The sequence below is a fragment of the Callorhinus ursinus genome, unplaced genomic scaffold, assembly GCF_003265705.2.
Source record: "Callorhinus ursinus isolate GAN/ISIS: 27379988/994484 unplaced genomic scaffold, GSC_fseal_2.0 scaffold9, whole genome shotgun sequence".
Taxonomy (NCBI): Eukaryota; Metazoa; Chordata; class Mammalia; order Carnivora; family Otariidae; genus Callorhinus; species Callorhinus ursinus.
The window spans coordinates 4078788-4093602 of NW_027397071.1; the positions used below are offsets into that span (position 1 = coordinate 4078788).

At 40.9% G+C, this 14815-nt stretch overlaps 1 long non-coding RNA gene across 1 annotated transcript in view; it reads right to left on the bottom strand.

Moving 5' to 3' along the window:
• LOC112824671 (uncharacterized) overlaps positions 1–14815 on the bottom strand; it is an 80651-nt gene that overhangs the window by 52111 nt on the left and 13725 nt on the right. The gene's annotated exons all lie outside the window — the stretch shown is intronic.

Sequence of the window (14815 nt, forward strand, 5' to 3'; positions counted from 1 at the left end):
CAAGTGGAGCAGGTGACTAGGGCACAAGTGTGGGGCGTGGCTCTGAGCCTGGCTCTGGGAAGCTGAGTGCTGACAACATCACGCTGCACTAGGCCAAGCCCTGGGAAGGTCCAGAATGAGTCACTGTTGCAGGATGACCCTGACAACACTTAGACTTTGGGAAGTGTTCAGAAAGCCTCTGTGGTCAGTACACAGACTCCTTGTACAATTCTAAATAAATGGAAAAAGAAACGAGTGTCCTCACTAGAGAGGCTGCATGCCAACACCAAAGGCTCACACAAAGAACATGAACCTACCCAGGACTCACACACCTACTGCATCCTTGGGTCCTGGGTGTGACAGATGCCACAGCCCTACAGCAGTCACACACACACCTGCAGACGTCTCCCCACCTTATTCTTTATACCCAGCTCTATTTCTGGACTTTGCTATCAATACTGCCTCATGCCAGACACTTTGTTTTGTCATGTGGTGTGAGCAAGAGGAAATGGTACTTACTACAGGAGCTAATTATTAATTTTTTAAAAACTCTGAAACCCTAATTAAAGTTTTGGGTGTTTTTTTGTAGTTGGGACTTCAAGAGGTGTTTTGATTTTCTTGGTTTGCAAAGCCAGGCGATGGCAGCGGGGTGTGTGCTGCAGGACCACATCCCAGTCCCCCGGCGTCGTCTATTTGCATGTGGGCCCGGATTTGTCTTTGGCTTCTTGTATGGTTTGGGATGAGACCCTCGCGTCCCAGGGGAGGGGGGCAGGTGTTGCTCCAGTCGAGCGAATGGAACCAAATTACAGGCCCGTCTGTCACCTCCTCTGGGAGAAGGTGGAGGGAGGGGGGCCTGGAGGGAGGGAAGGAGGGGGGAAGGGGGAGAGAGAAGCGCCGCGGCCGCCGCCACCGCCGCCGCGGCCCAGAGAACAGAGAGCCTGGCATCCTGCTCAGCCCGCGGGAGGCACGGTGAAGAGGGCCACCGGCGCTAGACACGTCTACCTACGCAGGGCCGCGCAGCAGCGGATGTGGGGAGCGGGGACCACACTGCCACCCTGGGGCCCGCGGGATAGGCCTGCGCCCCCGGAGCTCTTCACTGACCCTCTGGAGATCCGCAGCCACTTAGGCCGCGTGTCCGCGGCGCCAGCGACCACTCACACTGGAATTAGTTTCACTAAATTGATGCATTTTCTGACTGCAGGGATTTGGGGTTTGTGTCTCTATTCCATCAAATCTACTAAAAACTAACATCCCACACACCCATGGCCTTAATCGCTTCGTCTACAATAACGGCTTGCTCACACATGCACTCTTTAATTAATCCACACCAATTTGCACGTGTAGGCCTAGATGCACCACCCTGATTATAGACCTGGGTGGGCACAGCCACTGCCCCTCTGCTGGGATTTGTCCTTCAGCCAGAGAGAGCACACGCTGATACTACCTGGAGATGTCCTGCAGCTTCCTGAACTGTCTGCAAGTGACTTGGAGGCTGCTAGAGATAACCAGAGATAACAATGAACACTTTGCTGTCTGGGGCAGCCTCTGGAGAGCATCTTTCTCCTGAAGGCCCCAGGGGGGCAGAGCAATGTTATTCTAAGCTACCTGAGAAAAACACAAACAGATAATGTGGGCCTTCTGTGGCACGCAGTGGACAGGAATAATAAATTGCCATCATTTTGCTTTCTCCTGTAGATAGAATGGTACAAAGAATATAAGAGAGGAATGAGGGCAGAAAAGAGCTCAAACCAGAAAGAGTGGTTCTAATGCAAAACAAGTTCTTGTCGAATTCTTCAGACTCGTGTGGAGAAAACAGTGTTTCACATGCTTTATTCTCTCTCCCTGCCTCTGGGGTAGGCAAGGTTAAAGCAATTGTCAGCTCCTACTAGCTCTTTCAATAAGGGAAGAACTGAGGCATACAGTGATGATGTACTGCAGGCCCAAGAAGAGACAAATTCCTTCCCCTTCTCTTCGACAATAAAATGATTGACAGAGACAATTCCCCATGTGAGATGAAAAAAGAACTGCTAGCAGATAATGGCTGTGCTTGGATGGTGGCTGGTGAGACTCTGTCCACCCGACGTCAAGTGATGACTGAAAAGGGAAGCAGGAATCCCATTATCCAGCTGTTGTTGCTGCTGGTTGCCAAAATATCCAGATGTTCCCAAACATCTGGGTCCTTGACAGCATGTTTTTACCATATATCCAGATGCTTGGTATTGTGTAGACAAAGGCCAAACCTAGACACAGAGAAGCAAAGTAACTCCCTGGACAGAGGGGTGCCAAGAGCTGGTTAGGAGAGTGAAAAGGGAGATCACGTAGTGGTGGGGGAAGAGAAGGAGAAATTAAAGGGAAAAACACAGCTGAGAGGATTAAAGAGATAAAAGCAAATGTTCAAAAAGAGAACAATTTGGTTTCCTAAGAGCCTGTACCTTGGCTTCACTCTTACCTGTCTCCACGAGAAGCGGCTCTGCTTGCCCGGGTCTGGGTCATAAAAGGCACAAAGTAGCGAGCGGGAAGATACCCATGAGGAGACCTAGGGCAGCAGTCTGGGCCCAGACTCTAGCCCCACCCAGGGCAGGTGGCTGTGTGTCTGCAGAGAGGGGAGACACCAAAGTGGAAAAGTGATCCACATGGTGGGGGGAAGTGGTTATCACACAGGACGAAAAGTCAAAATTCCAGTCAAGGATGTCCACGTTAAGCAAAGCCCTGAAGTGTCTCGATTAGTCAACTTTGTTTCCAGTTATCAATCAGGATGAGGAGCTTGGTATTGAAAGAACCAGTGATGGTGTAACAGAAGGAAAAGGGTAATTGACTGGGGGAAGGTTGTGCAGTTCAGTGACAGATTTAGAGGAGGGGACTTGATCTGATTGAGGTGATGGTGGGAGTAAGTGTTAGGCTTTCAGAATAGCTCACAAAGCCCCTTGTAATTCCCAAGCTGTCTGTTATCTGTGAAATGCAAATCAGGAGGGGAGTGACATCATGTCGGATTATGGCCACAGGGAGTAATTATTTGGACATTAGAGGCTACTGAAGGGAGTGGTTGACAATATTAATGATGTCCAGATGGACGAAGTGTGATACTAAAATTATTTTCTAGTACAAAGAACCATGGAATTTTTATCAGGGTTTCTTTTCTATTGGACAGCCTCTATCTCTTGAAGGTTTGCCCCTCAGAGATAGTGATCCTAAGAGATGGCCTCTGGAATCAAAGCACAATGGGGTTTACAGAAAGAAGCCACCGTCTCCAGTTCCTTGGAAGAAAGGCGCAATCAATATGCAAAACATTCACATAATAATTATGACTATAAAAAGAGGAAATAATCTCAAGGTGGTGTCTATAACAAGCTGGTGATTGGAAACCCTTCTCTCCCAACACTCACCCCACCCCATTCTGCCTTTCCATCCAAATACAGCAGCGTGCAGCAACTTGTTGCTCCTCATGGCACGCTCCCCTCCCCTCCCCTCCCCTGCAATACAAACACTAACATAGACACACTGGCCATTAATACTGGTATCAATTGCATAAGCACAGGTAACCGTATTCTCAACCATCAATAAACATGAGGAGAAAGGCATCCTGGCCAAGACATCAGTGTGAACAAAAAAACACAAAACAACAACTACAAAAATAAATAAATAAATAAATAAAGGAGAAAGCCACAACCTGAGATCCAAATCGGGAAAGACTAACAGGCAATGGAAGGTTACAGGAAACCAGTCTCAAGAAGACCCAGAGGCAAATATGCTGATCTGGACGGCAGACCTGACCATTCCATCCAAAGTTCTGCTCTCTCCTCAGAGCAGGTATCAATATTTGAGGAGAAATTCACCAGGGCTCCAAACCTGCCACTCATCTTTCTGCCCCATGTAAGAGTAAATGATGCAGCCAGAAGCAGCCAAAACAAGCAGTTTTCAATATATATGAAGTTCCTGAATACAATTAAAGGGATCAGAGGGCAGGTGATGTTTTGGCCTCTTATATCTGAAAGTCATTAAATGGCTAAAGAGGAGGTTTCAGAAAATGAATAGGTAACTCCAAAGATGGTTTTGAAGATCCCCTTCATCCCTGCCCTCCATAAGTCATGGCTTATAATACCAAAATGCAAGGCTCTTGGCAAGGGTCTATTCATGTAGACTGCGATTCCCCTAAGTGAGAAGACTTCTAAATGCTCCCATAACCCTTTGTACCAGCCTCTGTCGTATCACTGATGTCACTGCACTGTACTGGCCTGTTTAAATTTTTCTGACTCCTCCCTTAGGCTATGAGCTACCTGAAGGCAGGCAATCTTACTGGCCACTGAATCATTAGCACTTAGGATGTGCCTCAATTAATATTTGAATAATGAACTGGAGGAACATCATGGAAGGCTTTGCAAACTGTTCAAGAGGGTTTGGCATGGAAATTTGACAGAGAGGAAGACAAATATTTATGAAATCATTAAATCCACTATTAAAGAGGATATAATAAACCCCCTGTTACGGAGGACATATAAGAGGACAGCAGCAGTGGAGAAGGTACCTAGTAATTATTAAGAGAAAATAGCTGGAAAGAAGATTAGGAATGAAATGTATTATCCCATCCATATGCCAATTCAATTCAGTTATCTGAATTCAATTCAACAGGTATTTACTGAGTACCTATATGCCATTGTGCATCATATACTGTACGAGTAATTGTAAAAGGAGTACACAATTTTTAGACAAGAAGATAAATGTTTTGCAGAAGAGCTTAAGACTGGTATTTGGGTACATATGAATGGAAGATGTAAGTAGTTCAAACAAAGCAGTAAAGTATGGTTTAGATCAAGGATTGGTGATACTTCTGATGTAAATATTATATGAAATTCACATTTCAGTGTATGTAAATAAAATTATATTGGAACACAACCACACCCATTTGTTTACTTGTGGTTTATGACTGCCCTTGAGCTACAAGGGCAGGATCAAGTAGTTGCAACAGAATTTATGCTCCGTAAAACCTAAAATAGTAATTACCTGGCTCCTTACAGAAAGTTGAAAAACCACTGTTGAAAGCAAGAGCTCTAAAATCAAAACACCTGGTTTCAAATCCCAGTGTACCACTGTTTACTAGCCATGAGATTTTGGTAAGTTACTTTTCTATACCTTGGTTTTATCATGTATAAAATGGGTATAACAACGGCACCTTCTTCAAGGGAATGTTGAAAGAAGTAGGGTGTTTAGAATGATGTTTAGAATGCATTTAGAAATATAAAGAGTACTCTAAACTCAACAAGATAACATGAAACCCAATTAAAAAACTGCACAAAAGATTTAAACAGCCACTTCACCAAAGAAGAGATAAGGATGGTAAACAGCCATCTCTACATGTAGAGATGCTCAATATCATTAATTAATAGGAAAATGAAAATTAAATCTATGATGAGATATCACTGCACAACTATTAGAAAAACTTAAAAAACAAAACCCAAAACTTAACAATACCAAGTGCTGGCAAGGATGTTGAGCAACTGGAACTTTTACACACTGTGAGTGGGAATGCAAAATGGTACAGTCCCTTTGGAAAACAATTTGGTTATCTCTTATAAATATCCACTTACCAAAAGACTCAGTAATTCTACTCCTAGGTATTTACTCAAATGAAATGAAAGCATATGTTCACACAAAGACATATACATGAATGTTTTTTAGCAGCTTTATTCATAATAGCCTTAAAGTGGAAAGGACTCAAATGTCCACAAACCAATGAATGGATAAACAAATTAGAGTACATCCATACAATAGGACACTACGCAGCAATTAAAAGGAATAAACCAAACATACACTAACACAGATGATTCTCAAGAACATTAAGCTAAGAAGTCAGACAAAACAGGTTACATACTGTATTGGTCCATCCACATGACATTCTAGAAAAGGCAAAAATATAAAGACAGAAATAAAACCAGTGGTTGCTAGGGTTTGGGATGGGTGTGGAGACTGACTACAAAGAATTATGAGGAAACTTTTGGGGTGATGGAAATAGTCTATATCTTGATTGTGGTAGTTAGGTGACTATATACAATTCAACAAACTATATGTCCAAAAAGAACATAAGTCATATTTCTAAATCCCACTTTAAAAAATTAGCATCCTGAAAATTTCCAGAAAATTAAAGATTTGTTATAAATTTTCTGTGAAGGGGAACAGACCTACCACAAGGTAGCAGCTGCACAAATTTTTAATGAGAAAATTCCTGGATTAGAGAATGACCCAGGTAAATTGAAGTCTCAATAAAGTTTTAAAATCTATTCTATAATCCAATAAATCTATTATATAATCACTATATTATACACCTGAAACTTAAGAGTGTTAGGAAAAGAAGTACTGTTCACAAAAGTTGGCCATAGTTTTAATAATAATAAGCCATTTAAAAGTAACTTTTTCTTTTTTCATATGCTTTTTTTGGATGCACCTGTTTTAAAAAATCATCTTCTAGATTGGGTCATTACTTCATCTACCTCTCAAACAGATTCATACCAGAAAAAAATCAACATCTTTTCTGTACTGATACCTTCAAACTGGAGTTCATAAGCTAAGCTAAATGGATTTTCAAATTGACCAGAAAACAAAACAAAACAAAACCAATCCCAAGTCTAAGTGTGGCTGAGTCCTGGGATGCTTCCCTGACCTCCAGGTAGACTGAGGAGCCAAGGCTTCCCCCTCCCACTACTTGGATCAAAGACGTATTAAGTTAACACTGCTCCCCTTCCTGCCCCCCTTTCCTGCTCACCCCCCTTCTACCCTCCTCTTACCTTCCACAGTACAGTGCATGGGGGATTTCAGGATCTACATTTGGGAGAGTCTCCCATATTGATAAATGTAGGAGATAATTTTTACTATTTTAATAGTGATTATTTAAACTTGAAGAGGGGCTAGAATTTATTTAAATATTTATTTATTTATTTGAGAGAGAGAGAGCATGCACACTGGGTGGCAGGGGAGGAACAGAGGAAGAAGGGAGAAGCAGACTCCCTGGCCCAGTGGGGAGCCCAACAAAGGGCTTGATCCCTGGACCCTGAGATCATGACTTGAGCCAAAATAAGAGTTGGACGCTCAACTGACTGAGCCACCCAGGTACCCCTAGAATTTTTTAAAGTAAGGGAGATTTTGGCCTATATGTTTTCTCCTTGTTTAAGAAAAAAACTAATAAAATACTATTTATGGAGCATATTTAATCTCAGAATGAGTCATGGAGCAAGCACTGGGTGATGTATGAAATTACTGAATCCTATATTGTACACCTGAAACTAATATAACACTGTATGTTAACTAATGAGAATTAAAATAAAAACTTAAAAAAAAAAAAGAATGAGTCATGGAGTAACCAGTTTAAGAGAACAAGAGAGTAGACTGATCCCACATCATATCTCCTCTTTCTTCCAAGGCTCTGTTGAATTATAATAAAAGAATAAATATAGATACAACCTCAAAATAATGAAGAAAACAGAAGGCAAGTTATCAGCAAAAGAATAATTTCAACACATTTTTGGTAAAAGGTGGAAGTATGCTGACAGATGAGCAGAACTGGGGAAACCCTAGCCTAATTAAACTATGCACTGAGGGGACTTGATCACAGGATGTGTCCAGCAAATTCTGAGAGTTTCAGGTTGTGAATAGCAGATATAATGAAAGTTGGGAGTGAGAAGTGAGGTTGAAAACTGAGAAAGTAATTGAAGATTTATATATAGAATAGATGAACTTGTCTGCCATTCCTATCCCCACTCTTAACCCATGGGAAAAAAGTAGATAGACATTTACTTTTAGGCAAAAAATAGGATTCTTCTCAATTTCTTTAGAAAAGAACTACCCCACATGGGTGCTAAGAGTCCAGGTAAACTCTCCTTGTTTTAACATTTATGGGGCTAAATAGTTCAAATTTCATAAAATATTAAATTCCTACCATGTTACTCCGAAATAAAGCCCAACAATCAACAAATATCACCCACATGTATAGAGCTCATGGTTAACCTTTTTATTTCCTTATTTAAAAGTGTGTACAAAAAACCAAATACCACCAGACATTGGAAGGACTGCTACAGCATAAAAAAAAAAATACTAAGGTAAATAAATCTGACATTAGAATTAACAAAGGTAATTGAGAAAATAATAACAAATTTAAGAATACCCCTGAGGAGTATCTTTGAGAGATTATATTAATAAAGGTATTGTGGTCATAGGAAAATCAGAGACAACATAATTTTTTGGAGTAAAACAATGTATTTTCTAAAGGAAAAATAAATACAAGTGTTATAAAATAAGACAAGGAAATCTCCCATGACACTGAACAAAAATATGGAAAATATAAGAGAAAAGATAAATAATATGGAGAGTCATTTTAAGAGATCTAAAACAGTAATTCTAGAAGAAAAAATCCTAGAAAGAAAGAAATGAAGGGGAGAAAATTATAAAGAATATAATAAAATTTTCCAGACAAAAGTATACAACACCGAATTAAAAGGACCTTATCATATAGTCTCCTTTGCTTCAATTTTCTCATATGTAAAGTGGGAGAAATAATCCTACCTCACAGCACTGTTGGGTGTAATAATACATATAAAGCACTTCCAACAATCCTTGACATATAATAAGTACTCAGTAATTTTATTGCATTGTGATTATTATATTGTCAGTGTTGAGCAAGATGAATGCAGAAACACACCCCTAAGTCATCACTTAGATCTGTTAGAAATGTTAGATCTTCAAAGATACAGAGAAACTCTGTATAAGAGTTTTCGGGAATAAAAAAGATGTCCTATAAAAGAACAAAATTTTTATTGTGTCAAAAGAAAATATATTGTGTCAAAAGAAAATAAAGTAACACTTTTAAAGACTTGAGGAAAAAAAGATTTTGAAATTGGAATTTTATACCCAACCAAGTTATCAATCAAGTGTAAAGACAGAATGAATCCTGTTTTCAACATGCAAGACCTCAGAAAGCTTGCCTTCCACATATCCTTTCTTAGTGAATTATTTGAATACATACTGCAGGAAAAATGAGAGTTTAAACCAAAAAACAAGATAATATGAAACAAAGAATAGGTCCTATTGAGTAGAGCTAGGCAGCAAAGTCCAGATAACAATGGCATAGCTAACCTTGAAAGCAAATAAATAGTTTGGAGCAGAAAGTTGGAAGGTATCAAGATGAATGTCTTTGGGGGGCGGGGCAAGATGGCGGAGGAGTAGGAGACCTGGATTTCGTCCGGTCTCAGGAATTCAGCTGGATAGGGATCAAACCATTCTGAACACCTACGAACTCAACAGGAGATCGAAGATAAGAATAGTTAACAACACTCTGAACAGAAAAATGACCACTTTCTGGAAGGTAGGACGTGCGGAGAAGTGAATCCGAGGCAATATTCGGGAGGATAGACGGCGGGGGAGGGGGCCTCCGCCGGCCGCTTCTGGCAAGTGCTAGAGCCCGGGAGCACAAAATCGGAACTTTTAAAAGTCGGCTCCGCAGAGGGACATCGCTCCAGTGGCTAAGCGGGGGGTTGAACCCTCACGGGACAGTGTGGTCTCAGGACCCCCGGGGTCACAGAAAGACCAGGGCTGCCTGAGTGTGGCAGAGCTCTCAGGTATCGGAGCGGGGAAGCCGGCTGCAGAGACAGAGCTGAGGCGCGGACTCTCAGCTCGGGGTTGCCATAAACTGTGATCCGCGGCCCAGTTGGGCTACTGCTCCTCTAGCAGGGACCCAACAAGCGGCAGAGCCGGGGAGACTCCCCTTCCTCCCCTGGGAGGAGCGGCGCGGAAGTGCACCGCAGGGATCTGGTGGGTTTGGAGACTCCACACGGGGTCGGGTGCCAGACATAGAAACGCTCGATCACAGGCCGGGTGAGCACGCAGTGCGGCCGGAGACCGGGGAGACAGGAGTGATTGCTTTTCTCTGGAGACACACTGAGGAGTGGGGCCCCGAGTTCTCACCTCCTCCGGGTGGAGATTGGGAGGCCACCATTTTCACCCTGGTCCTCCAAAGCTGTACCGAGAGCTTGCAGGGAACAAAAGCTCCTGAGAGCAAACCCGAGCAGCTTGCTTAGCCCGGACTCACAAGGGCGGGGCGATTCCGCCTCCGGCAAAGACATTTGGGAACCACGGCAACAGGCCCCTCCCCCAGAAGATCGGCATGAACAGCTAGCAAGCCAAGACCAAGTTTACCGATCAAGGAGAACGGGAGAACTCCAGCGCTAGGGGAATACTGCACATAGAATTCATGGCTTTTTTACCATAATTCATTAGCTTTTCAAAGTTAATTTTTTAACTGCTTTTTTTGGAATTTTTCTTTTTCCCTTTTTCAAACATCTTATCAATCCCTTTTTAAAAAAAACATTTTTTATTTTTCATTTTTAGAGTCATATTTTTATCCCTTCATAGTAGTTACCCTTATTTTTGGCATATATATATATATAAGTTGTTCTCTCTTTAAAATTTTGAGATACAATTTCTTCTAACAGATCAAAATATACCCTAAATCACTAGTGTATGGCTTTGTTCTGTTCTCCTGCCTGATCACATTCTCTCCCTTTTTTAAATTTTTTTTTCTTTTTCTCTTTAAATCTTCTTCTTTCTTTTTAAAAAACAACTTCTTATCAATTCCTTTTATAAAAACTTTTATAATTTTCATCTTTACAGTCATCTGCCATCCCTTCATTGTATCAACCCTATTTTGTACATATGTAAGTCTTTCTTCCTTTAAAATTTTAGCAGGCACTTTCTTCTAACAGACCAAAATCTGCCCAAAAGCTAGTGTGTGGCACTGATCTATGCACTAGCCTGATCATATATGATCATATTCTGTTTTTTTCTCTCTTCTTTCTTTCCCTTTCTTGTCCCCTGCTTTCAGGTCTTTTCTGATTTGTATAGAGTATATTTGCTGGAGACGTTGTTAACCTGTTAGCATTCTGTTCTCTCATTCATCTGTTCTCCTCTGGACAAAATGACAAGACGAAAAAAAATCACCTCAGCAAAAAGAACAAGAGGTAGTACCGTCTGCCAGGGACCTACTCAATACTGACATTAGTACGATGTCGGACCTAGAGTTCAGAATCATGACTTTAAAGATACTAGCTGGGCTTGAAAAAAGCGTGGAAGTTATTAGAGAAACCCTTTCTGGAGAAATAAAAGAACTAAAATCTAACCAAGTCGAAATCAAAAAGGCTATTAATGAGGTGCAATCAAAAATGGGGGCACTAACTGCTAGGATAAATGAGGCAGAAGAGAGAATCAGCGATATAGAAGACCAAATGACGGAAAATAAAGAGGCTGAGAAAAAGAGAAATAAACAACTACAGGATCACGAGGGCGGAATTCGAGAGATAGGCGATACGATAAGACGAAAGAACATTAGAATAATTGGGATCCCAGAAGAAGAAGAAAGAGAGAGAGGGGCAGAAGGTATATTGAAGCAAATAATAGCAGAGAACTTCCCTAATGTGGGGAAGGAAACAGGCATCAAAATCCAGGAGGCACAGAGAACCCCTCTCAAAATCAATAAAAATAGGTCAACACCCCGACATCTAATAGTAAAACTTACGAGTCTCAGAGACAAAGAGAAAATCCAGAAAGCAGCTCGGGAGAAGAGATATGTAACCTACAATGGTAGAAACATTAGATTGGCAACAGACCTATCCACAGAGACCTGGCAGGCCAGAAAGGACTGGCATGATATCTTCAGAGCACTAAACAAGAAAAATATGCAGCCAAGAATACTGGATCCAGCTAGGCTTTCATTGAAAATAGAAGGAGAGATAAAAAGCTTCCAGGACAAACAAAAACTAAAGGAATTTGCAAACACAAAACCAGCCCTCCAAGAAATATTAAAAGGGGTCCTCTAAGCAAAGAGAGAACCTAAAAGCAGCATAGACCAGAAAGAAACACAGACAATATACAGTAACAGTCACCTTACAGGCAATACAATGGCACTAAATACATATCTTTCAATAGTTACCCTGATTGAAAATGCGCTAAATGCCCCAATCAAAAGACACAGGCTATCAGATTGGATAAAAAAAACAAGACCCATCAATATGCTGTCTGCAAGAGACTCATTTTAGACCCAAAGACACCCCCAGATTGAAAGTGAGGGGGTGGAAAACCATTGACAATGCTAATGGACACCAAAAGAAAGCTGGGGTGGCAATCCTTATATCACACAAATTAGATTTTAAAACAAAGACTGTAATAAGAGATGAAGAAGGACATTATATCCTACTTAAAGGGTCTATCCACCAAGAAGATCTAACAATTGTAAATATCTATGCCCCTAACGTGGGAGCAGCCAATTATATAAGGCAATTAATAACAAAAGCAAAGAAACATATTGACAACAATATAATAATAGTGGGGAACTTTTAACACCCCCCTGACTGAAATGGACAGATCATCTAAGCAAAAGATCAACAAGGAAATAAAGACTTTAAATGAAACACTGGACCAAATGGACTTTATAGACATATTCAGAACATTCCATCCCAAAGCAACAGAATACACATTCTTCTCTAGTGCCCATGGAACATTCTCCAGAATTGATCACATCCTAGGTCACAAATCAGGTCTCAACTGCTACCAAAAGATTGGGATTATTCCCTGCATATTTTCAGACCACAATGCTTTGAAACTAGAACTCAATCACAAGAGGAAAGTCGGAAAGAACTCAAATACATGGAGGCTAAAGAGCATCCTACTAAAGAATGAATGAGTCAACCAGGAAATTAAAGAAGAATTTAAAAAATTCATGGAAACCGATGAAAATGAAAACACAACTGTCCAAAATCTTGGGGATACAGCAAAGGCAGTCCTGAGAGGAAAGTATAGAGCAATACAAGCCTTTCTCAAGAAACAAGGAAGGTCTCAAATACACAACCTAACCCTACACCTAAAGGAGCTGGAGAAAGAACAGCAAATAAAGTCTAAACCCAGCAGGAGAAGAGAAATCATAAAGATCAGAGCAGAAATCAATGAACTAGAAACCAAAAGAACAGTAGAACAGATCAACGAAACTAGGAGCTGGTTCTTTGAAAGAATTAACAAGATTGATAAACCCCTGGCCAGACTGATCAAAAAGAAAAGAGAAATGACCCAAATCCACAAAATCATGAATGAAAGAGGAGAGATCACAACCAACGCCAAAGAAATACAAACAATTATAAGAACATATTATGAGCAACTCTATGCCAGCAAATTAGATAACCTGGAAGAAATGGGTGCATTCCTAGAGATGTATCAGCTACCAAAATTGAACCAGGAAGAAATAGAAAACCGGAACAGACCTATAACCACTAAGGAAATTGAAGCAGTCATCAAAAATCTCCCAACGAACAAAAGCCCAGGGCCAGATGGGCTCCCAGGGGAATTCTATCAGACATTTCAAGAAGAATTAATACCTATTCTCCTGAAACTGTTCCAAAAAATCGAAATGGAAGGAAAATTTCCGAACTCATTTTATGAGGCCACCACTACCTTGATCCCAAAACCAGACAAAGACCCCATCAAAAAGGAGAATTACAGACCAATATCCTTGATGAACATGGATGCAAAAATTCTCACCAAAATACTAGCCAATAGGATCCAACAGTACATTAAAAGGATTATTCACCATGACCAAGGGGGATTTATCCCTGGGCTGCAAGGCTGGTTCAACATCCGCAAATCCATCAACGTGATACAATGCATTAACAAAAGAAAGAACAAGAATCCTATGATCCTCTCAAGAGATGCAGAAAAAGCATTTGACAAAGTACAGCATCCTTTCTTGATCAAAACTCTTCAGAGTATAGGGATAGAGGGTACATACCTCAATATCATAAAAGCCATCTATGAAAAACCTACAGCGGATATCATTCTCAATGGGGAAAAGCTCAGAGCTTTTCCCCTAAGGTCAGGAACGCGGCAGGGATGTCCACTCTCACCACTGCTATTCAACATAGTATTAAAAGTCCTAGCCACAGCAATCAGACAACAAAAAGAAATCAAAGGCATCCAAATCGGCAAGGAGGAAGTCAAACTCTCACTCTTTGCAGATGATATGATACTGTATGTGGAAAACCCAAAAGACTCCACCCCAAAACTGCTAGAACTCATACAGGAATTCAGTAAAGTGGCAGGATATAAAATCAATGCACAGAAATCAGTGGCATTCCTATACACCAACAACAAGACAGAAGAGAGTCAAATCAAGGAGTCGATCCCATTTACAATTGCACGCAAAAGCATAAGATACCTGGGAATAAATTTAACCAAAGAGGCAAAGGATCTGTACTCAGAAAACTATAAAATACTCATGAAAGAAATTGAAGAAGACACAAAGAAATGGAAAAACGTTCCATGCTCATGGATTGGAAGAACAAACATTGTGAAGATGTCAGTGCTACCTAGAGCAATCTACACATTCAACGCAATCCCCATCAAAATACCATCCACCTTTTTCAAAGATATGGAACAAATAATCCTAAAATTTGTATGGAACCAGAAGAGACCCCAAATAGCCAGAGGAATATTGAAAAAGAAAAGCAAAGCTGGCGGCATCACAATTCCGGACTTCCAGCTCTATTACAAAGCTGTCATCATCAAGACAGTATGGTACTGACACAAAAACAGACACATAGATCAATGGAGCAGAATCGAGAGCCCAGAAATGGACCCTCAACTCTATGGTCAACTCATCTTTGACAAAGCCGGAAAGAATGTCCAATGGCAAAAAGACAGTCTCTTCAACAAATGGTGTTGGGAAAATTGGACAGCCACATGCAGAAGAATGAAACCGGACCATTTCCTTACACCACACACAAAAATAGATGGTTGAATGGTTGAAAGACCTACA